An 18,503-nucleotide genomic window follows, 5' to 3' on the forward strand; every position below is an offset into this window, starting at 1 on the left:
ACTGGCCTAGAAGGGTGTTGAGCACGCTTCTTCAATAAAAGATCCTCATTTCCTTTCCTGCATTTTCAGTGGTTTGCTTTTGGCCCCAAGCAGAAAATGTACATTACGTTTGTTGTGGGAGCTTCCTGGATCAAACTGACATGACTGGGCAGGTGTCTGGCCAAGCCATAATTTCTTAACAAGACGCAAGTTACCTTGTCCTAGAATCACAGAATCGTAGAGTGGGAAGGGGCTCTGCTTTGGGCCAATCCTGCGTTGAGCAGGGGGTTGGACTAGATGGCCTGTATGGCCCCTTCCAACTCTATGATTCTATGATTCTATAGGCCATGGTAATTGTAGTCCACGGACGTCTGGAGAGACACGTTTTGGCCACAGCTTCTGAATGGTATTCTACCATGGTGAGGCCCCTCCCCAAATCCCTTTCCTTCCAGGTCCCCCCCCCATTTCTCCAGGTATTTCTCTCCCTGCAGTTGGCATCCCTAGCTGTTAATATTAGAACTTTCTGAAGCTCATTAATTCATGCGCTTGTGTGCCATAAACTGGAAAGGCCTTGACGGCACAGAGCCCACGTGCACACGCATCCGAAAGGTTGCTTTTGAAAAGGTCTCTGCATGTTTTTGCTGGGAAGAGTCCCCTTAAGAGCTGTCCCCACTTAATACGAACAGCAAGCTCTTTCTCTGCTTCTTTCTAAGCAAGGGAGGATTTGAAAATGGCAAGGACTTTGTCAGAACAGGGAGAGCTGGAAGACTGCCTCTGAAAAGGTCTCTGCTTTCACGTCTGTAGAAAAGCATTTTCTCAGAAATCAAAACAAAGTGCTTTAGTAACTCTCAGAAAACTGAAATGAAGCGTTCCCCCAAGGCTCCAGTACTGTTGCTCTAGGTCAGGGGTAGTCAAACTGCAGCCCTCCAGATGTCCACGGACTACAATTCCCATGAGCCCCTGCCAGCAAACGCTGGCAGGGGCTCATGGGAATTGTAGTCCGTGGACATCTGGAGGGCCGCAGTTTGACTACCCCTGCTCTAGGCCTTGCACGGGGATCCCCATTCTATGTGGCCCCCGACCACCCTGTTACCTGTCGTCAGAGTTTCAGTATGACGTCAAAAATCGAAATCCAAATGCCACAAATGTATTAAAGTCTTTTTTTTCTTATTTGATGAATGCATTTCTAATTTGCAACTTATTTAACGAATGCATTTCTAACTTGCAATCGGTATCCATGGATTTCCAAATATCAGCAACCAAAACAGCAACCAAACCAGGTGTTCTTCTCCTGCTTCATCGGTGTTTGCCAGTCAGGAGCTGACTAAAGCTTCACGGTTGTCACATTTCACTTGGAACGTGAGCCAATAACACGTATCCCTTAGGCAAGAGCTCTCTTTCTGACGGGGCCGTTCCACCTCACGTGCCCCCTAATAAAAATAAATTGCTTTCTTGAGAAGAGAAACAACTTTGCAAAGAAAGCGAGAGGCAAGAGTCCGAACTGACTAACGGTTGTCCTTCATCCAAGACAAGCAGGGAGGAGGGGTGCTCAAAGGACGAAGACATCTCTCTGGAAGAGAGCATTTGCAAAATCTCTGGAAGGTCCTAGGCTAGCGATGCTCAATGCACATCTCCTCCAATGACCCTTGAGGGAATTTGTCTTCTTTTGTTGAGTTAGGCACACTACAAATCTTGCATATTCCAGCGGAAGTCTAGAAGGCCTTTATACTCAAAGGTTTGGTTTCAGGAGACCTCATATGAGTTTGAACAACGCTAGTCGATATAACTTGGGTACAAGAATATCATTCTGAAGTAGGGTTCACACCCTTCCTCTGTGACATTCAAAGAATCCTAGAATCCTAGAATCATAGAGTTGGAAGGCACCTCCTTGGTCAACTAGTCCAACCCCCTGCACTATGCAGGACACCCACAACCCTACCACTCATCCACTGTCACCTGCCACCCCATTGAATCAAGAGTCCCCTTGATTTTAGCAAAGGACCCTCTCCCTCAGCCACCAAAGCATCAGGAAGTTCCCAGTCTAACTATGCCACATTTCCTCTCCTGCCCCCTGCAGGACACTCTTCCTATGCTCTTCAGTCATGCACCTACAGACCCTGCAGGTCCAAAAGTGGCCAATCCTCCCTGCAAGGCACAGAGAGAGCACAGCTTGTATGGGCTACCCTATGGTCAAAGGTTGCCAGGTCTGGGCTGGAAAATCCCTGGAGATTTGGGGTAGGCGGGGCCTGCAAAGGGCATGCTTTGGAGAAAGAGGGACCTCAGCAGAAAAGAAAGCCATTGAGTTCGGCCTTCTTCTGCAGGCAAATGGATCCCTGGCATCTGAAGAAGTGCTGCCTGCACATGAAAGCTGCCACCCCAAATAAAACTCAAGTGACGGACTGGACTCAGACTTTGTTCTGCAGAAGGTCCGTTGCAATCCCAGGATATCTCTAGCCAAGCCAGAGGTCCTGTGGCTGGGTAGTAGGGGGGCAGGACTGGAAGCGCGCTTACCCACCTTGGCAGGGATGCAACTGGCCATCGCGTCCCACGCCAAGAATCTGGGAGTGACCTTGGAGGCCACGCTGACATTGGAGGCCCAGGTCAAGAAGGTAGCCAGCCAGGCATTCTTCCACCTTCGCCAGGCTAGGCTAACAGCGTCCTACCTGTCCTCTAAACATCTGGCCACAGTGATCCATGCAACGGTCACCTACAGAATAGATTTCTGCAATTTGCTCTATGCGGGCCTTCCCTTGTCTTTGATCCAGAGACTTCAGCTAGTGCAAAATGCAGCTGCCAGGGTCCTCACTGGGACACCTTGGAGGGCCCATATCCAGCCTGTGCTGAGGCAGCTGCATTGGTTACCGGTTGCTGCCCGGATCTGGTTTAAGGCTTTGGTTATTACCTTTAAGGCACTCTGCGGTCTGGGCCCCACATACCTTAGGGACCGCCTTTCGCTCTATGTTCCCCGCAGGGCTCTGCGCTCTGTGGGGACAAATCTGTTGGTCATTCCCAGAATCACAGAATCCTAGAGTGGGAAGGGGCCATCCAGGCCATCTAGTCCCACCCCCTGCTCAACGCAGGATCAGCCCTAAGCATCCTAAAGCATCCAAGAAAAGTGTGTATCCAACCTTTGCTTGAAGACTGCCAGTGAGGGGGAGCTCACCACCTCCTTAGGCAGCCTATTCCACTGCTGAACTACTCTGACTGTGAAAAATATTTTTCCTGATATCTAGCCTATATTGTTGTAGTTTAAACCCATCCCAGGAGCGGATTAAAAGCCCCTCCGTCCACCCTGAGGTTTTTAGGATGTTTTTTGCTGCCGACTGGAGGATTTTAAGGGGATGGTTGAGTTGTGTTTTATAATATTATGGGTTTTATGGGGTTTTATGTATTGGGGTTTTTATAATTGTTAGCCGCCACGAGCCCCTGTGTGAGTGGTGGGATAGAAATGCAATGATAAATAAAAAATACAAACTAAGAAACCACCTGGAGGTTGGCCATCCTGCCATTTTCACATAGGCACCAAGAAGAAGAGTTGGTTCTTATATGCCGCATTTCTCTACCTGAAGGAGTCTCAAAGTGGTTTACATTCATTTTCCTTTTCCTCTCCCCACAACAGACACCCTGTGAGGTGGATGAGGCTGAGAGAGCCCTGAGATTACTGAAGAAGAAGAAGAGTTGGTTCTTAGATGCCGCTTTTCTACCTGAAGGAGTTTCAAATGGGCTTACAATCGCCTTCCCTTTCCTCTCCCCACAACAGACACCCTGTGGGGTGGGTGAGGCTGAGAGAGCCCTGAGATTACTGAAGAAGAAGAAGAGTTGGTTCTTAGATGCTGCTTTTCTACCTGAAGGAGTTTCAAATGGGCTTACAATCGCCTTCCCTTTCCTCTCCCCACAACAGACACCCTGTGGGGTGGGTGAGGCTGAGAGAGCCCTGAGATTACTGAAGAAGAAGAAGAGTTGGTTCTTATATGCTGCTTTTCTACCTGAAGGAGTTTCAAATGGGCTTACAATCGCCTTCCCTTTCCTCTCCCCACAACAGACACCCTGTGAGGTGGGTGAGGCTGAGAGAGCCCTGATATTCCTGCTGGGTCAGAACAGTTTTATCAGTGCCGTGGCGAGCCCAAGGTCACCCAGCTGGTTGCATGTGGGGGAGAATCGCAGAATCGAACCCAGCATGCCAGATTAGAAGTCCGCACTCCTAACCACTGCACCAAGCTGGCTCTGTTCCAAGGCCATCTCGTCCAAGACCTTGGGAAGGAGTGTGAGATGGAGGTGGAGCCACTTTCCCAACTGCCACGCATCCGGACGGGCCTGTAAGCGAACCGATGGCCTTTATTGCCGGCTCACGGATGCTGGCGCCTCCTCGCTCCTTAGGCGGGCCTGGCTCCATGCCTGGGGGGGATTAAGGGGCTCGATAACGTGATACTGCCAGTTATCTCCTCCTCCTCCCCGCCCGCCCCATTGTCTGCCTTGCTCGCTTTCTCCTGCTGGCACTGCCTCCCGGCTGACCTTTCAAGGCTTCCTTGCAGGGCCCGGCACAATGGGAAGCTGAATAAGCACCTTGTCCCCCCAGTGTGTTTGCTCAGGGGATCAGCTGTCCTTCCTGGCCTGACAGCCATCCAGGTCCAGCTAATCCCCCGAGGCCGAGGCCGGCTTCTAGCTCTCAAGTTAATAGCCAAGCGTGAAGGAAGGGACGGCCTTTCTCTCCAGGAAGGCGCTGCTTGGCCGGGGCTTGCCGGGATTCACAACCGGTTTGGCCAGAGTGACGAAGGAAATGCAGTCTCTGCAAGACGGGGAGGCTGACCTCCTTGGCTTTGGGGAAGGGCGGCATATAAATCTGATGATAAATAAATAGATTCTTCAGAAGAAGAAGAGTTGGTTCTTATATGCCGCTTTTCTCTACCCGAAGGAGTCTCAAAGGGGCTTCCAGTCGCCTTCCCTTTCCTCTCCCCACAACAGACACCCTGTGAGGGAGGGGAGGCTGAGAGAGCCTTGATATCACTGAAGAAGAAGAAGAGTTGGTTCTTATATGCCGCTTTTCTCTACCCGAAGGAGTCTCAAAGCGGCTTCCATTCGCCTTCCCTTTCCTCTCCCCACAACAGACACCCTGTGAGGGAGGTGAGGCTGAGAGAGCCCCGATATTACTGAAGAAGAAGGAGAGTTGATTCTTATATGCCGCTTTTCTCTACCCGAAGGAGTCTCAAAGGGGCTTCCAGTCGCCTTTCCTTTCCTCTCCCCACAACAGACACCCTGTGAGGGAGGGGAGGCTGAGAGAGCCCTGAGATTACTGAAGAAGAAGAAGAGTTGGTTCTTAGATGCTGCTTTTCTCTACCCGAAGGAGTCTCAAAGGGGCTTCCAGTCGCCTTCCCTTTCCTCTCCCCACAACAGACACCCTGTGAGGTGGGTGAGGCTGAGAGAGCCCTGATATTCCTGCTCGGTCAGAACAGCTTAATCAGTGCCGTGGCGAGCCCAAAGTCACCCAGCTGGCTGCATGTGGGGGAGTGCAGAATCGAACCTGGCATGCCAGATTAGAAGTCCGCACTCCTAACCACTACACCAAACTGGCTCTCCAGGTGGGGCCTGAAGATCTCCTAGAATGGATGACTAGGGCAGGGTACAACATCAGGGTAAAACAATTAAGATTAAATTAATATCGTTATTAGAACCCTTTGAAATAGACCTATAATCAGCAATGACATCAATTACAGCTATTATTTCTAGCATCCCTTCCAATAAGTCTATTACTGGATTGAGATGCTATCAGGGGGGGGGGTGTTTTTCTTTTTTTAAAGAGGGGCCATTCGATGTTACATCTCAAGCAGATTTTACAGGTCCTGGATCTGGCTGGCTTATGTGCCAATTTGAAGAAAAGCCAGGTTGGATTCCTATAAGCAAAGCCCTTGGCCAGACAATTAGTGTCAGATGAGGCCCCTCCACAGCTTGGTGGGTATTATGACAAATGCATGCCCCACTTGTCCAGCACACTGATCGAAATTCTGAGTAAGGGACAGCTGAATCTAATCAAGTCTTCAACAACCTTCAATCCAGTTTGTCCTGCAGGGTAGTGCTCTGGTACCCAGACTTCAACTTCCTGTTTTTGCTTCAAACTGAAGTTCCTAACACAGCCCTGGGAGCTGTCCTATCCCAAGTGATATTAGGGCAAGAGAATCTAATCTTCTTTATTAGTCAGAAGCAACAACCAGCAGAAGAGAGTCATAAAAGAGGCCCTGGCCATCAAGCGGGCCCTCAGGTCTCTGCAATTCAACTTGGCTAACAATCACACCAGCCTAGTGGTTAGCCATGTCCCAGCACTGAAGCCCCCAAGATTGGGAAGCAGAAGGAGAAGCCAGGGAAGGGGTGAATGGACCCAAAGTACACGGAGAGGTGTGACATGCCACAAGAATTGACACCATCCTATGCTCTGACTCCCGGGACACTGGTGGACCCATCCACCCTTTTCTCTGGTGAAACCTTTTGACCACCAGACATATTATGCTTGAGGATCATGCCAACATGAGGTTAGGAAATTCTTGGAGATTTGGGGGTACAGTCAAGGGATGAAATTATGCAAAAGACACCACCTTCCAAAGCTGCCATCTCCTCCAAAGGAACTGATTTCTGTAGTCTGGAGACTGCTCTAATTCTGGGAGGTCACCAGCTCCCATCTGAAGGTTGGAAACCCTAGATCCATGGAACCTGCACAGGTTAAAGCCATGCCAGGTGGGAGCTGTAGAACAGGTGGAAACTGGGTGAGAGTGAACAAAGGAACGAGAAAACAAGATACTGTTTTTGAATGCCAAAAAGAAGTTCTGTTTGTGAAATGGCTCCCTGAATCTATACGCTATATGAACATGTATTGAACCGCGCTCACTAGATTTGCAAATCCGGTCTTTTAGTGCTTAGATTGCACTGACCTTCTCCAACCCAAAGTACATTACCCACCCTAATCAGGATGACTCAGTTGTTTCTTCAAAAGAAATGTTGGCCTTGACCCGGACTCGCCCAGCCTATCCCGATCTCCTCAGATTTCAGATGCTAAGCAGGGTCGGTCATGAACAGTCTTTGGATGGGAGGTAGCCAAGGACTACCAGGATCATGACGTGGGGGCAGGAAAAGAGAGTCATAAAAGAGGCCCTGGCCATCAAGCAGATCCAGGACCTTTAAAATAATCATGTCCCATGATTATTGTTGTTGTTATAGTCCTTTTAATGGTGTTTTGACGGGTTTTAATTGGATTTTATTTGGACATATGTGAACCACCACAAGTCTTTGGGAGTGGTGGTCAATAAATTGAAGTAATAAATAAATAAATAAATTAATTAATTAATAAACAAACCCCTTAGGGGTTGGGCCGGTATTAGACGGTGCCTTAGCCGTCATGTGCTCAAGCCCTTCTGATATATTTCTATCCCTTTCCATCCCTTTCCATCCCTTGAGATCTGCCTGATTCTAGACCAACCCAGTGGTTCCCTCATAAGCATGCAATAGGATGTTCTTGCCACTTTGTTGCCAGTTTTCTGCCACACTTGCTTTGGCATCTCACTTCCTTCTTCCTCTCACGAAACTCCTGGGTATACCAGGGAGTCTGTTTGAGGCAAGGACAGAGAGGAGGTCTAGGGGTGATCTTGTCTATGACCGCCGTCAGGCAGGACTTCCAGTCCTTCACCAGTGCTGTCAACAAGTCACCAGGAGGCATCAGGTCCTGCAGAGCATTCCGGAATTCAATCAGATCAATAAATCTCCACGGGTGGGCTAAAATGCACCCATCGCCCAAATAGGGAAGTTATGGCATCTTGAGCTGGGCACACAGGCCACATACATTTCTATCCCAGCACCGAAGATCAAATCAAGGGTGTGACCAGCCTGATGAGTAGGACCAGTAACAAATGCAAGAGTCCCAATGTCCCCATGGACAATGCCACGTCCAAGCGATTACCTGGGAAGAAATTCCATCTAAACATCCAGAAGTTCCTGACAGTTAGAGCGGTTTCTCAGTGGAACAGGCTTCCTCGGGAGGTGGTGGGTTCTCCATCTTTGGAGATTTTTAAACTGAGGCTGGATAGCCATCTGATGGAGAGGCTGATTCTGTGAAGGCAAAAGGGTGGCAGGTTACAGTAGGTGAGCGATTGGGATGTGAGTGTCCTGCACAGTGCAGGGGGTTGGACTAGATGACCTACGAGGTCCCTTCCAACTCTATTATTCTATGATTCTATGATTCTAAGAATAGTCACACCTCCCCTAGTATGGATCTGAGACTGGTGCAGGACTGAAAACCCAGGTGGCCTAGTTCTTTCAGGACCACCGTTTCGCCCTCCCACACCTAGGTCTCAGTCACTTCTTCTTATTTCTGCCTTTCTTGATCTTTAAGCTTTTTAAATGTCCTGCTAATGGCTATCAGTAGGCCTCTCATATAAGCTTTGCTGGTATCCCATGGTATCCCAGACTCTCCCCCGGAATCATTTGCCAGATGTTTGGAAGCGGTGACAGAATGGTTCGAGCAGAGTCGCCTGAAACTCAATCCCTTCAAGATGGAGGTCCTGTGGCTGGGACGTAGGGGGCGGGCCCAGGAAGCGCATTTACCCACCCTGGGAGGGACGCACCTTACCATCGCATCCCAGGCCAGGAATCTGGGTGTGATCATTGACGCCTCCCTGACTCTGGAGGCGCAGGTCAAAAAAGTAGCGGGCCAGGCATTTTTCCACCTGCGCCAGGCCCGACTACTAGCGCCCTACCTGTCCCCCGAACACTTAGCCACAGTGATCCATGCAACGGTCACCTCCAGAATAGATTTCTGTAACTCGCTCTATGCGGGCCTTCCCTTGTCCTTGATCTGGAAACTTCAGCTAGTGCAAAACGCAGCTGCTAGGGTCCTCACTGATACAGCTTGGAGGGCCCACATTCAGCCAGTGCTGAGGCAGCTGCATTGGTTGCCAATTGCTGCCCGGATCCGGTTCAAGGTTTTGGTTCTAACCTTCAAGGCTTTACGCGAGTTGGGACCCACATACCTGAGGGACCGCCTATTGCCCTATGCCCCCCGCAGGGCCTTGCGTTCTGCGGGTGAAAATCTGTTGGTCGTTCCTGGCCCTAGGGAAGCGCGCCTGGCCTCGACCAGGGCCAGGGCCTTTTCAGTCCTGGCCCCTGCCTGGTGGAATGAGCTCCCGGGAAGCTGCGGGATCTTCCATCGTTCCACAGGGCCTGCAAAACGGAGCTCTTCCGCCAGGTTTATGGTTGAGGCCAAGGCTGACACCTATGCCCCACCCGGGATTCGGGACTTGGGATTGGGATTTAGAACTAGGAACCATCAGTATCCCCTCTCCACCTGCCAGTAGTGGGAGGGGGGAAGTTGATTAGCCGATCTTGCCATCTTAGTTAGTTAGTTAGCTAATAATGTCAAAACTGTAATTATTGTTTTAATGGACTTTTAATGGGGTTTTAAGATGTTGTAATCCGCCACGAGCCGCAAGGGAGTGGCGGGGAATAAATCGAATAATAATAATAATAATAATAATAATAATAATAATAATAATAATAATAATAATAATAATAATAATAATAATAATAATAATATTGTTTTTAAGTGAATATCTGGTTATTTAATTCAAAGTAGTCCTTTAATTTGGCCCTTCAAGCTCTGCAAGTCTTCACAACTTCTTCATGCAATAATAGACTCCCCATCAGTCTCCACCTTTGATTGCTTTTTTCTCTCTTTAACTTCAAACTCATTACTCTATGACCTGCTAGTAAACCTGATAATATCTTAGTTTTACATCTAAAAAAATATCCTTCATAACCCAATCTATACCGTGAACTATGTCTTTTGGGTGGGGGCTATATTATTGTTCCTTTGCACATCCACCAAGCCCCATTTATCAACTGAATCAGCTAAACTCAGAAGAAGCTTCCCTCACTCTCTTCCATCCCTCCTGTCACTTATTTTCTTATCTAATTTAGGCTCAATTGCCCCATTTAGGTCCCCCATTAAAATAAACTGGAATAAGATAAATCCATCATTTCACGGTCCAATTCTCACACACTTTTCCCTTCTATTCAACAGGCGCACGTCTCCCTAATACAGGGGATTGGATGCCATTGATTTCTGCTTCTAACATTAAGAATCTTCCATTTTTATCTGATCTTAATAACTGTTGTTTCAGTTTCTCACTAATATTTAATACAACATGTGTTCCTTTCCTTTTCTTCGTTGTTCATACAAAGTCTAAGCCCGATTTATTATTAACTAAATATTTTTGTAGATTGCTTTCTATGCATTTCCTGTAAAGAAATTATTTGGATCCCGCCCCCAAAATGAAGCACCCTTTTATGTTTTTTGGGATCATTTAAAATATTCACATGGCATGTAATAATGTTTATATCTTTACAGCATGATGTAAGTTAGTTTAAATCCACCATGCACAAAGCGCTATTTTAATTCAGCTCCGGTTTATATTTCTTCAAAAACTCTCTTGCCTTTGGTTTGTCTTTTATCTTTAACTCCGTGCCTTTAAATAGAATATTCTATTTTTGCCCCAACAGTTTAGTTATGAAACTGTCAGCTTCAAAACCTTTGGTGGCACTTCCTTCGGCAAAAGATCTTCCTTCCCGTCCGCTTGTGGCCTCTTTTCATGATGTGCATGGAACCCTTCATTATTTCTTCACCCAACTTCTAAGAATATCTCTTGGCAACTTCCTTTCTCCGGGAAGAGTCTTGACTCACAATGGGATTAGCCAATTTCTTCAAGGAGGTGGCCTCCAATCTGCCGCTTAATTGCTTATTCACATAGCAAAAGGAACTGAAAGGTCGCTCCTGCCTCAGTCCCCTCAGGGGCTTACAGGTTGGCGGGGAGTTCCTTCACTCTGTCCTGATGACATCCTGCCCTCAGCTCACAGCCCCCACAACTGCCTCTCCTTTGCAGATTTCACCTTTTTCAGGCACTGGAGATCCCCACAGTTTCTCCTTTGTCCTGGAGAACTCTAACTTTGGGGGTAAAAGGATTTTTTACCTGCATTCTCAAATACGGAGACACTCTGTTGATTTAGAGGCAGCTGCCTGGCACTCACTCCCTGGCCATCTTCAGGCACCGGCTGGAAAGATACTTTTCCTGGGTGCTGGAGGCTGATCCTGCACTGAGCAGGGGGTGGGACTGGATGGCCTCTGTGGACCCTTCCCACTCTAGGATTCTAGGAGTCTAGTTCAGCAGGGGAATGGGCTGCCTAAGGAGGTGGAGAGTTCCCCCTCACTGGCCGTCTTCAAGCAGCGGCTGGACAGATCCTTCTCCTGGATGCTTGAGGCTGATCCTGCACTGAGCAGGGGGTGGGACTAGATGGCCTGCATGGCCCCTTCCCACTCTAGGATTCTAGGAGTCTAGTTCAGCAGTGGAAGGGGCTGCCTAAGGAGGTGGAGAGCTCCCCCTCACTGGCCGTCTTCAAGCAGTGGCTGGACAGATCCTTCTCCTGGGTGCTTGAGGCTGACCGTGCACTGAGCAGGGGGTGGGACTAGATGGCCTTCGTGGCCCCTTCCCACTCTAGGATTCTTTGATCCTATTACTGGAGTGGAAGTTTATTTATTTCACATTTATATACTTACCTGTCTCAAGTATGTATTATAAAACTTAATAAGACAACTATAAAACAATGAATCATCAGTAAAACCAGATTAAAAGTTGCACAAACCCACACTTTAACAGTGTTGTATTGATCCCAAAATTCTGAGGTTACTTATTACTTGGATTTTACTTGGATTTTAGTAAAGTTTTTGACAAGGTTCCCCATGATTTTCTGATGGATAAGTTGAAGGACTGTAATCTGGATTTTCAGATAGTTAAGTGGATAGGGAATTGGTTAGAGAACCGCACTCAAAGAGTTGTTGTCAATGGTGTTTCATCATACTGGAGGGAGGTGAGTAGCGGGGTACCTCAGGGCTCGGTGCTCGGCCCGGTACTTTTTAACATATTTATTAATGATCTAGATGAGGGGGTGGAGGGACTACTCACCAAGTTTGCAGATGACACCAAATTGGGAGGACTGGCAAATACTCCGGAAGATAGAGACAGAGTTCAACGAGATCTGAACACAATGGAAAAATGGGCAAATGAGAACAAGATGCAATTTAATAAAGATAAGTGTAAAGTTCTGCATCTGGGTCAGAAAAATGAAAAGCATGCCTACTGGATGGGGGATACGCTTCTAGGTAACACTGTGTGTGAACGAGACCTTGGGGTACTTGTGGACTGTAAACTAAACATGAGCAGGCAGTGTGATGCAGCGGTAAAAAAGGCAAATGCCATTTTGGGCTGTATCAACAGAGGCATCACATCAAAATCACAAGATGTCATAGTCCCACTGTATACGGAACTGGTCAGACCACACCTGGAGTACTGTGTGCAGTTCTGGAGGCCTCACTTCAAGAAGGACGTAGATAAAATTGAAAGGGTACAGAGGAGAGCGACGAGGATGATCTGGGGCCAAGGGACCAAGCCCTATGAAGATAGGTTGAGGGACTTGGGAATGTTCAGCCTGGAGAAAAGGAGGTTGAGAGGGGACATGATAGCCCTCTTTAAGTATTTGAAAGGTTGTCACTTGGAGGAGGGCAGGATGCTGTTCCTGTTGGCTGCAGAGGAGAGGACACGCAGTAATGGGTTTAAACTTCAAGTACAACAATATAGGGTAGATATCAGGGGAAAAATTTTTTCACAGTCAGAGTAGTTCAGCAGTGGAATAGGCTGCCTAAGGAGGTGGTGAGCGCCCCCTCACTGGAAGTCTTCAAGCAAAGGTTGGATAAACACTTTTCTTGGATGCTTTAGGATGCTTAGGGCTGATCCTGTGTTGAGCAGGGGGTTGGACTAGATGGCCTGTATGGCCCCTTCCAACTCTATGATTCTGTGATTCTATGATTCTACGAATGACGTTCCTAACAGTTAGAATGGTTCCTCAGTGGGCTTTCTCGGGAGGAGGCAAATTCCTCTCCTTTGGAAGTTTTAAAGCATATACTAGAGAGTTATCTGACAGAAATGCTGATCTTATGAACTTAGGCAGATGGTGAGTCTGTGGGCAGGAAGGGATGGGCCGGTGTTCATCTATTGTGGCCCTTCCTTGCAGACCCAGGGAATTGTTGATTGTCACTTTGGGGTCAGAAGGTGAATTTCTTCCAGACCAGACTGACCAGGGATTCTAGTTTTTTGTTGGGGGAGAGAATCATTTGGACATGGAATTGGGATCACTGTGGGTGGGCAGGTAGTTGTGAGTTCCTGCATTGTTCAGGGGGTTGGACTAGATGACCTTGGAGGTCCCTTCCAACTCTTTGATTCTCTGATTCTATGTCCCAGCAGGGGTTTACTTGTGTTCTTATGAAGGCCTTGGTCTCCGTCCTGCTTTTGGCCATCCAGAGGAAGTGGTTGGCCATTGTGTGAGACAGGAGACTGGTCTGGATGGCCCATTCAACTGATCCATCAGGCCTCTTTTGACATCCTTATGAAAGCCTTGGCCCCCATGCCGTGTTACTGGCCCCCAGGAGGACCTGGTTGGCCACTATTTGAGACTGGATGGACTGTTGGTCTTATCCCAGCAGGGTTCTTCTTATGTTCTCACGTTCCCCCCTCTCGTATATGATGCAAGATCTTGGCTTCTCCTGGCTGGGCAGGATGGTTTTTGGCTCTGTTCCTCAGGAACTGGAACCCCAGTCCAAAGCTGCGTCAAGGACACCTGGCCCACTACTAAGAAATCATTACCCAACAATCGACCCAGCTTTTCAAATTCCTAAGGAAATATTTGCATTAGACATAATCACAAACCACTTGCTACTTTACACCCAAGCAAATATTCTGGGTTTTCTGCAAACAGACCATTTTCCTCATTCCTGACCCAGAGTCGCTATATATAAGGAACATCTGTGGCGAGGCAGAAGCATCCTCAGCGGACAGCCGAGGAACACCCTGCAAGCCCACGAGCTGTGAAAGGTAAGTGCGCCTTAACTCCACTGCAGGCCATGACTGTGAGGTTTGTGTCTCCAAAGGACCCTTCAGGCTTGCCTTGACATCTTGAGCCTAACGTTGCATCTCAGTGCATTTTGTTTTATTCTTAAGGATGCCAAAAAGTCTGCATTGAATTGGCTGCAGAGCATTTAACAAATCGAAATGGGCATAGCGACCCAGTTGTATGATCAATACACCAGCGATTGGTGCTTCTCTGGGGGAAGAGCCATGCTCAGTGCTGGTTGTCCAGCCACGCCATCCACATGGCCATGGCCCAGTGGCAGAGCCTCTGCTTGGCATGCAGAAGGTCCCGGGTTCATTCCTGGCATCTCTAGCTAAAAGGGTCACTTGTTGATGTGGAAGACCTCTGCCTGAGACTGGACAGCAGCTGCCAGTCCGAGCAGGCAAGACTGGCCGTGATGGGGGAATGGTCTGAATCAATATGGTAGCTTCATACGTTCTTATGTTCCAGCGGCATCTCCAGTTGAAAGGAGGAGAGGATGTAAAAGACGGCATCCTCAGACCTTGAAGAGGGCTGCCTGTCTGAGTGGACAATACTGTGCCAGTCACCTGCTTGCCCTCAGAGGCCCCACAACATAGGAGGACACTTACACCCCCTTTGTGGGTTTACACCGTCACTACCCAGGCCCCCATCAGAACCCAGCAGCATTTAGGGGCAGGGCTGCCTGTACTTCACTTGGAGGGACAAGCAATTGGACCCTGGAGCTGCCCTTGACTGTGGCTCAGCTGGGAGACGAGGGCCTTTCATGCCCAATCTTCCCCAGGTCCAACCCCTGACATCTCCTTGCAGAGGACCTGGGGGAGGAGGTTTTGGGGAGAGACCTACCAGAGATGCTAGAGAGGCATTCTCACTCAAGAGCAGAAGTCCTAGTGGCCTGAATCGTTCTGAACCATGCTGGGAATCTTCGTTAGGGTTGGTAACCCTAAAGACAAACTGAAAGATCATTCTTGGGAATGGGTGCATGCATTATGGAATTGCATGGGTGAGGTCCAGGGTTCCCAGCCCTTTCTCCTGTTCAGCAATCACACCTGAGTGGTAGAATAGCGAGACTGGAGTCCAGGAACAATTTAGAGGCCAGTAAGAGTTTTGAAACATAGTTTGGGTCCAGGGCCATCTGTAAGACCCACTAAGTTTTATTCCCACTTTGACTCTCCAGAAACCTTGTTGGTTGCTGTCTAAGGTGCTGTTGCCCTCGAGTCTACCTGTTCTATCACAGACCAGCATGGCGACCCTCTGAGAGCCAGTTTGGTGTAGTGGTTAGGAGTGTGGATGGCTAATCTGGCATGCCGGGTTCAATTCTGCGCTCCCCCACATGCAACCAGCTGGGTGACCTTGGGCTAGTCACAGCACTGATGGAGCTATTCTGACCGAGCAGGAATCTCAGGGCTCTCTCAGCCTCACCCACCCCACAGGGTGTCTGTTGTGGGGAGAGGAAAGGGAAGGCGAATGGAAGCCCCATTGAGACTCCTTCGGGCAGAGAAAAGCGGCATATAAGAACCAACTCTTCTTCTTCAGTAATCTCAGGGCTCTCTCAGCCTCACCCACCTCACAGGGTGTCTGTTGTGGGGAGAGGAAGGGAAGGCAACTGTTAGCCGCTTTGAGACTCCTTCGGGTAGAGAAAAGTGGCATATAAGAACCTTCTTCTTCTTCTGAACCGATCTAGGGGCCTTGTACTTTCCCCTCACTCCCTGCATACATGGTACATGATTAGGGTTGTGACTATGGTATGCATGAAGAAGGGGCTTCAACCCCCCCCCAATGCTTTCACCTCAACTTGCAATGCTTGTGGAGGCACATTGTTTGGCCCATTGTCCAACCCCCCCCCCCGTACCCTCTTGGGTCTCCCCAAAAGGACAAGTGACATCCTCCTTTCCAGGTAAGAAAATTGGTTTCAGAAGAAGGCAGAAGCCCCCAAACAGAGCCAGGCAAAAACCTGCTGCGCCTTCCCCATGCATTCCATAGTAGCACTCTTATTCAGCCACTGACCAGAGGTCACCCACAGCTCACAGGTGGCTGCTGTGCAGGACACAATGTGCAGTTCCTGGGCCGAGCTGGTGGACTCCATAATGTGTGAGGTGGGGAGGCCCGCGGAAGTGTGGATAAATACAATTTTGTGAGCTGTTGTCAGAGCAGCATACATAAACGTAGAACAGGAGAGCCACTGAGAGAGAGCGGTTAGAGTTTCGGACTAGGATCTGAGAGTGCCTGGTGTGGATTTGCCCTCTTTAAGTATTTGGAAGGTTGTCACTTGGAGGAGGGCAGGATGCTGTTTCTGCTGGCTGCAGAGGAGAGGACACGCAGTAATGGGTTTAAACTTCAAGTACAACGATATAGGCTAGATATCAGGAAGAAAATGTTCACAGTCAGAGTAGTTCAGCAGTGGAATAGGCTGCCTAAGGAGGTGGTGAGCTCCCCCTCACTGGCAGTCTTCAAGCAAAGGTTGGATACACACTTTTCTTGGATGCTTTAGGATGCTTAGGGCTGATCCTGCGTTGAGCAGGGGGTTGGACTAGATGGCCTCTATGGCCCCTTCCAGCTCTATGATTCTATGATTTGCCCTCTGAGAGAGAAGCTGGCCAGGTAATTTGGGCCCTGTCTTATTCTCCCCTCCTGACCCCCCTCACCCAAGACACCTTGTTTGGACACCTGATTTCGTTTCCCTCTGAGTCGCTTTCAAGGGATGGGGGGGGACATTTATATTCCCACAGGGACAAGGATCCAAGATGCTCGCGGCCTGGACCGTCCTTCTTGCTTGCGGCCTCCTGCCCTTCGCCCAAGGCGCTGCTCAAAAGGTCCTCGCAGTAGCCAGTGTGGATAAGAATCTCATGGAAGACCGTGAGTGGGCTATTGTTTTCTAGAGGCAAATTCTGAGTGGGAAGCGGGGAAGGGAAAGTCCCCGGTGATTTTCTTGGACTTGGGGAGAAGTGGGAACAGGCAAGCTGAGGCTGAGAAGAGACGTGCTTTGGCATAGGTGTTTCCATGCCCATAGCATGTGTGTGTGTGTCTGTGCACCCTTGGGCTGCCCTTGGCCCCCTCTAAAGGTGAATCCAGACAAAAGCAGAGAGTGGAAGGGATGCTCTGCAAACTGATAGGGATGTGCATTTGAATACTGACAAATAAAAAAAATGAATAAAGTCAGGCCTATAATGTTGGGGAGAGGGTGTGGCTCAGTGGCAGAGCATCCGCATTGCACGCAGAAGGCCCCCGGTTCAATCCTTGGCAGCACCTCCAGAGGAAGGATCTGGTAATGTCAGAGGTAACATCCCTGCCTGAGACCCTGGAGAGCTGCTGCCAGTCGGAGAGCACAACAGAGCTCTAGTCATGGTTCTCACATTAACTGGAGTCGTTAAGTGCAGATTGATATCAATAATCTCAGATCCTAGATTCCGGTCCCAGGATACAGTGTGGCGTCCCCAATCCACCAGCAAAAAGTGTTTGTGCCAGGCAAAGAAAGATTCCCCACCTCTGCCAGCCTCGGGTCTGACCGGGCTAGATGGGGTGGGCCAAAAGCTTGGCAGCTGTCAGGAAGCTGCCCTCACGCTGGCACTCGTCCAACAGAGGAGAAGGAAAGGGTGAGTGAAGATCAAAGAACTAGGATAGGGGGTAGGATTGGGCAAAACGGACTCACGACACAAAAGCTGGATGAGAAGGAAGAGGATGGTGGCAAGGATGATGAGACTGTGGTTAAATGCAATGGATTTCCCTTCCCTGGCCTAAATGCTGACTCCTCTCTCGTTTCAGTTCTCTCAAGCCAGCTCCAGGGACTTCTTGGTGGAGGTCTGCTTGGTAGCCAAGCTGGAGGTTTAGTTGGAGGCCCTGCAAGAGGAGGGTTGGGAGGAGACCTTCCAGTTGGAGACCTTCTAGGAGGAGTGTTGGGAGGCAAAGGAGGAGGCCTTCCAGGACAAGACCTTCTAGGAGGAAATCTTGTAGGAGGAGTGTTGGGAGGTAGAGGAGGCCTTCTAGGACAAGACCTTCTAGGCGGAAATCTTGTAGGAGGAGCGTTGGGAGGCGGAGGAGGAGGAGGAGGCCTTCTAGGACAAGACCTTCTAGGAGGAAATCTTGTAGGAGGAGTGTTGGGAGGTGGAGGCCTTCCAGGAGGAGCATTGGGAGGCGTAGGAGGCCTTCCAGGAGGAGCATTGGGAGGCGTAGGAGGCCTTCTAGGAGGAGTGTTGGGAGGCGAAGGAGGAGGCCTTCTAGGACAAGACCTTCTAGGAGGAAATCTTGTAGGAGGAGTGTTGGGAGGTGGAGGCCTTCCAGGAGGAGCATTGGGAGGCGTAGGAGGCCTTCTAGGAGGAGTGTTGGGAGGTGAAGGAGGAGGCCTTCTAGGAGGAGTGTTGGGAGGCGAAGGAGGAGGCCTTCTAGGACAAGACCTTCTAGGAGGAAATCTTGTAGGAGGAGTGTTGGGAGGTGGAGGCCTTCCAGGAGGAGCATTGGGAGGTGCAGGAGGCCTTCTAGGAGGAGTGTTGGGAGGTGAAGGAGGAGGCCTTCTAGGAGGAGTGTTGGGAGGCGAAGGAGGAGGCCTTCTAGGACAA

General features: G+C 49.3%; 1 long non-coding RNA gene across 1 annotated transcript; it reads left to right on the forward strand.

Annotated features, from left to right (window-relative positions):
- The first annotated feature begins 13,848 nt into the window (after positions 1–13,848).
- Positions 13,849–18,445, forward strand: LOC143836908 (uncharacterized). Its single transcript, XR_013230829.1, has 3 exons — positions 13,849–13,934; positions 16,680–16,806; positions 17,713–18,445. It is a non-coding gene; the product is annotated as an uncharacterized LOC143836908 (long non-coding RNA).
- The last annotated feature ends 58 nt before the right edge of the window (positions 18,446–18,503 follow it).

Source organism: Paroedura picta, chromosome 4 (genome assembly GCF_049243985.1).
Source record: "Paroedura picta isolate Pp20150507F chromosome 4, Ppicta_v3.0, whole genome shotgun sequence".
Lineage (NCBI taxonomy): Eukaryota > Metazoa > Chordata > Lepidosauria > Squamata > Gekkonidae > Paroedura > Paroedura picta.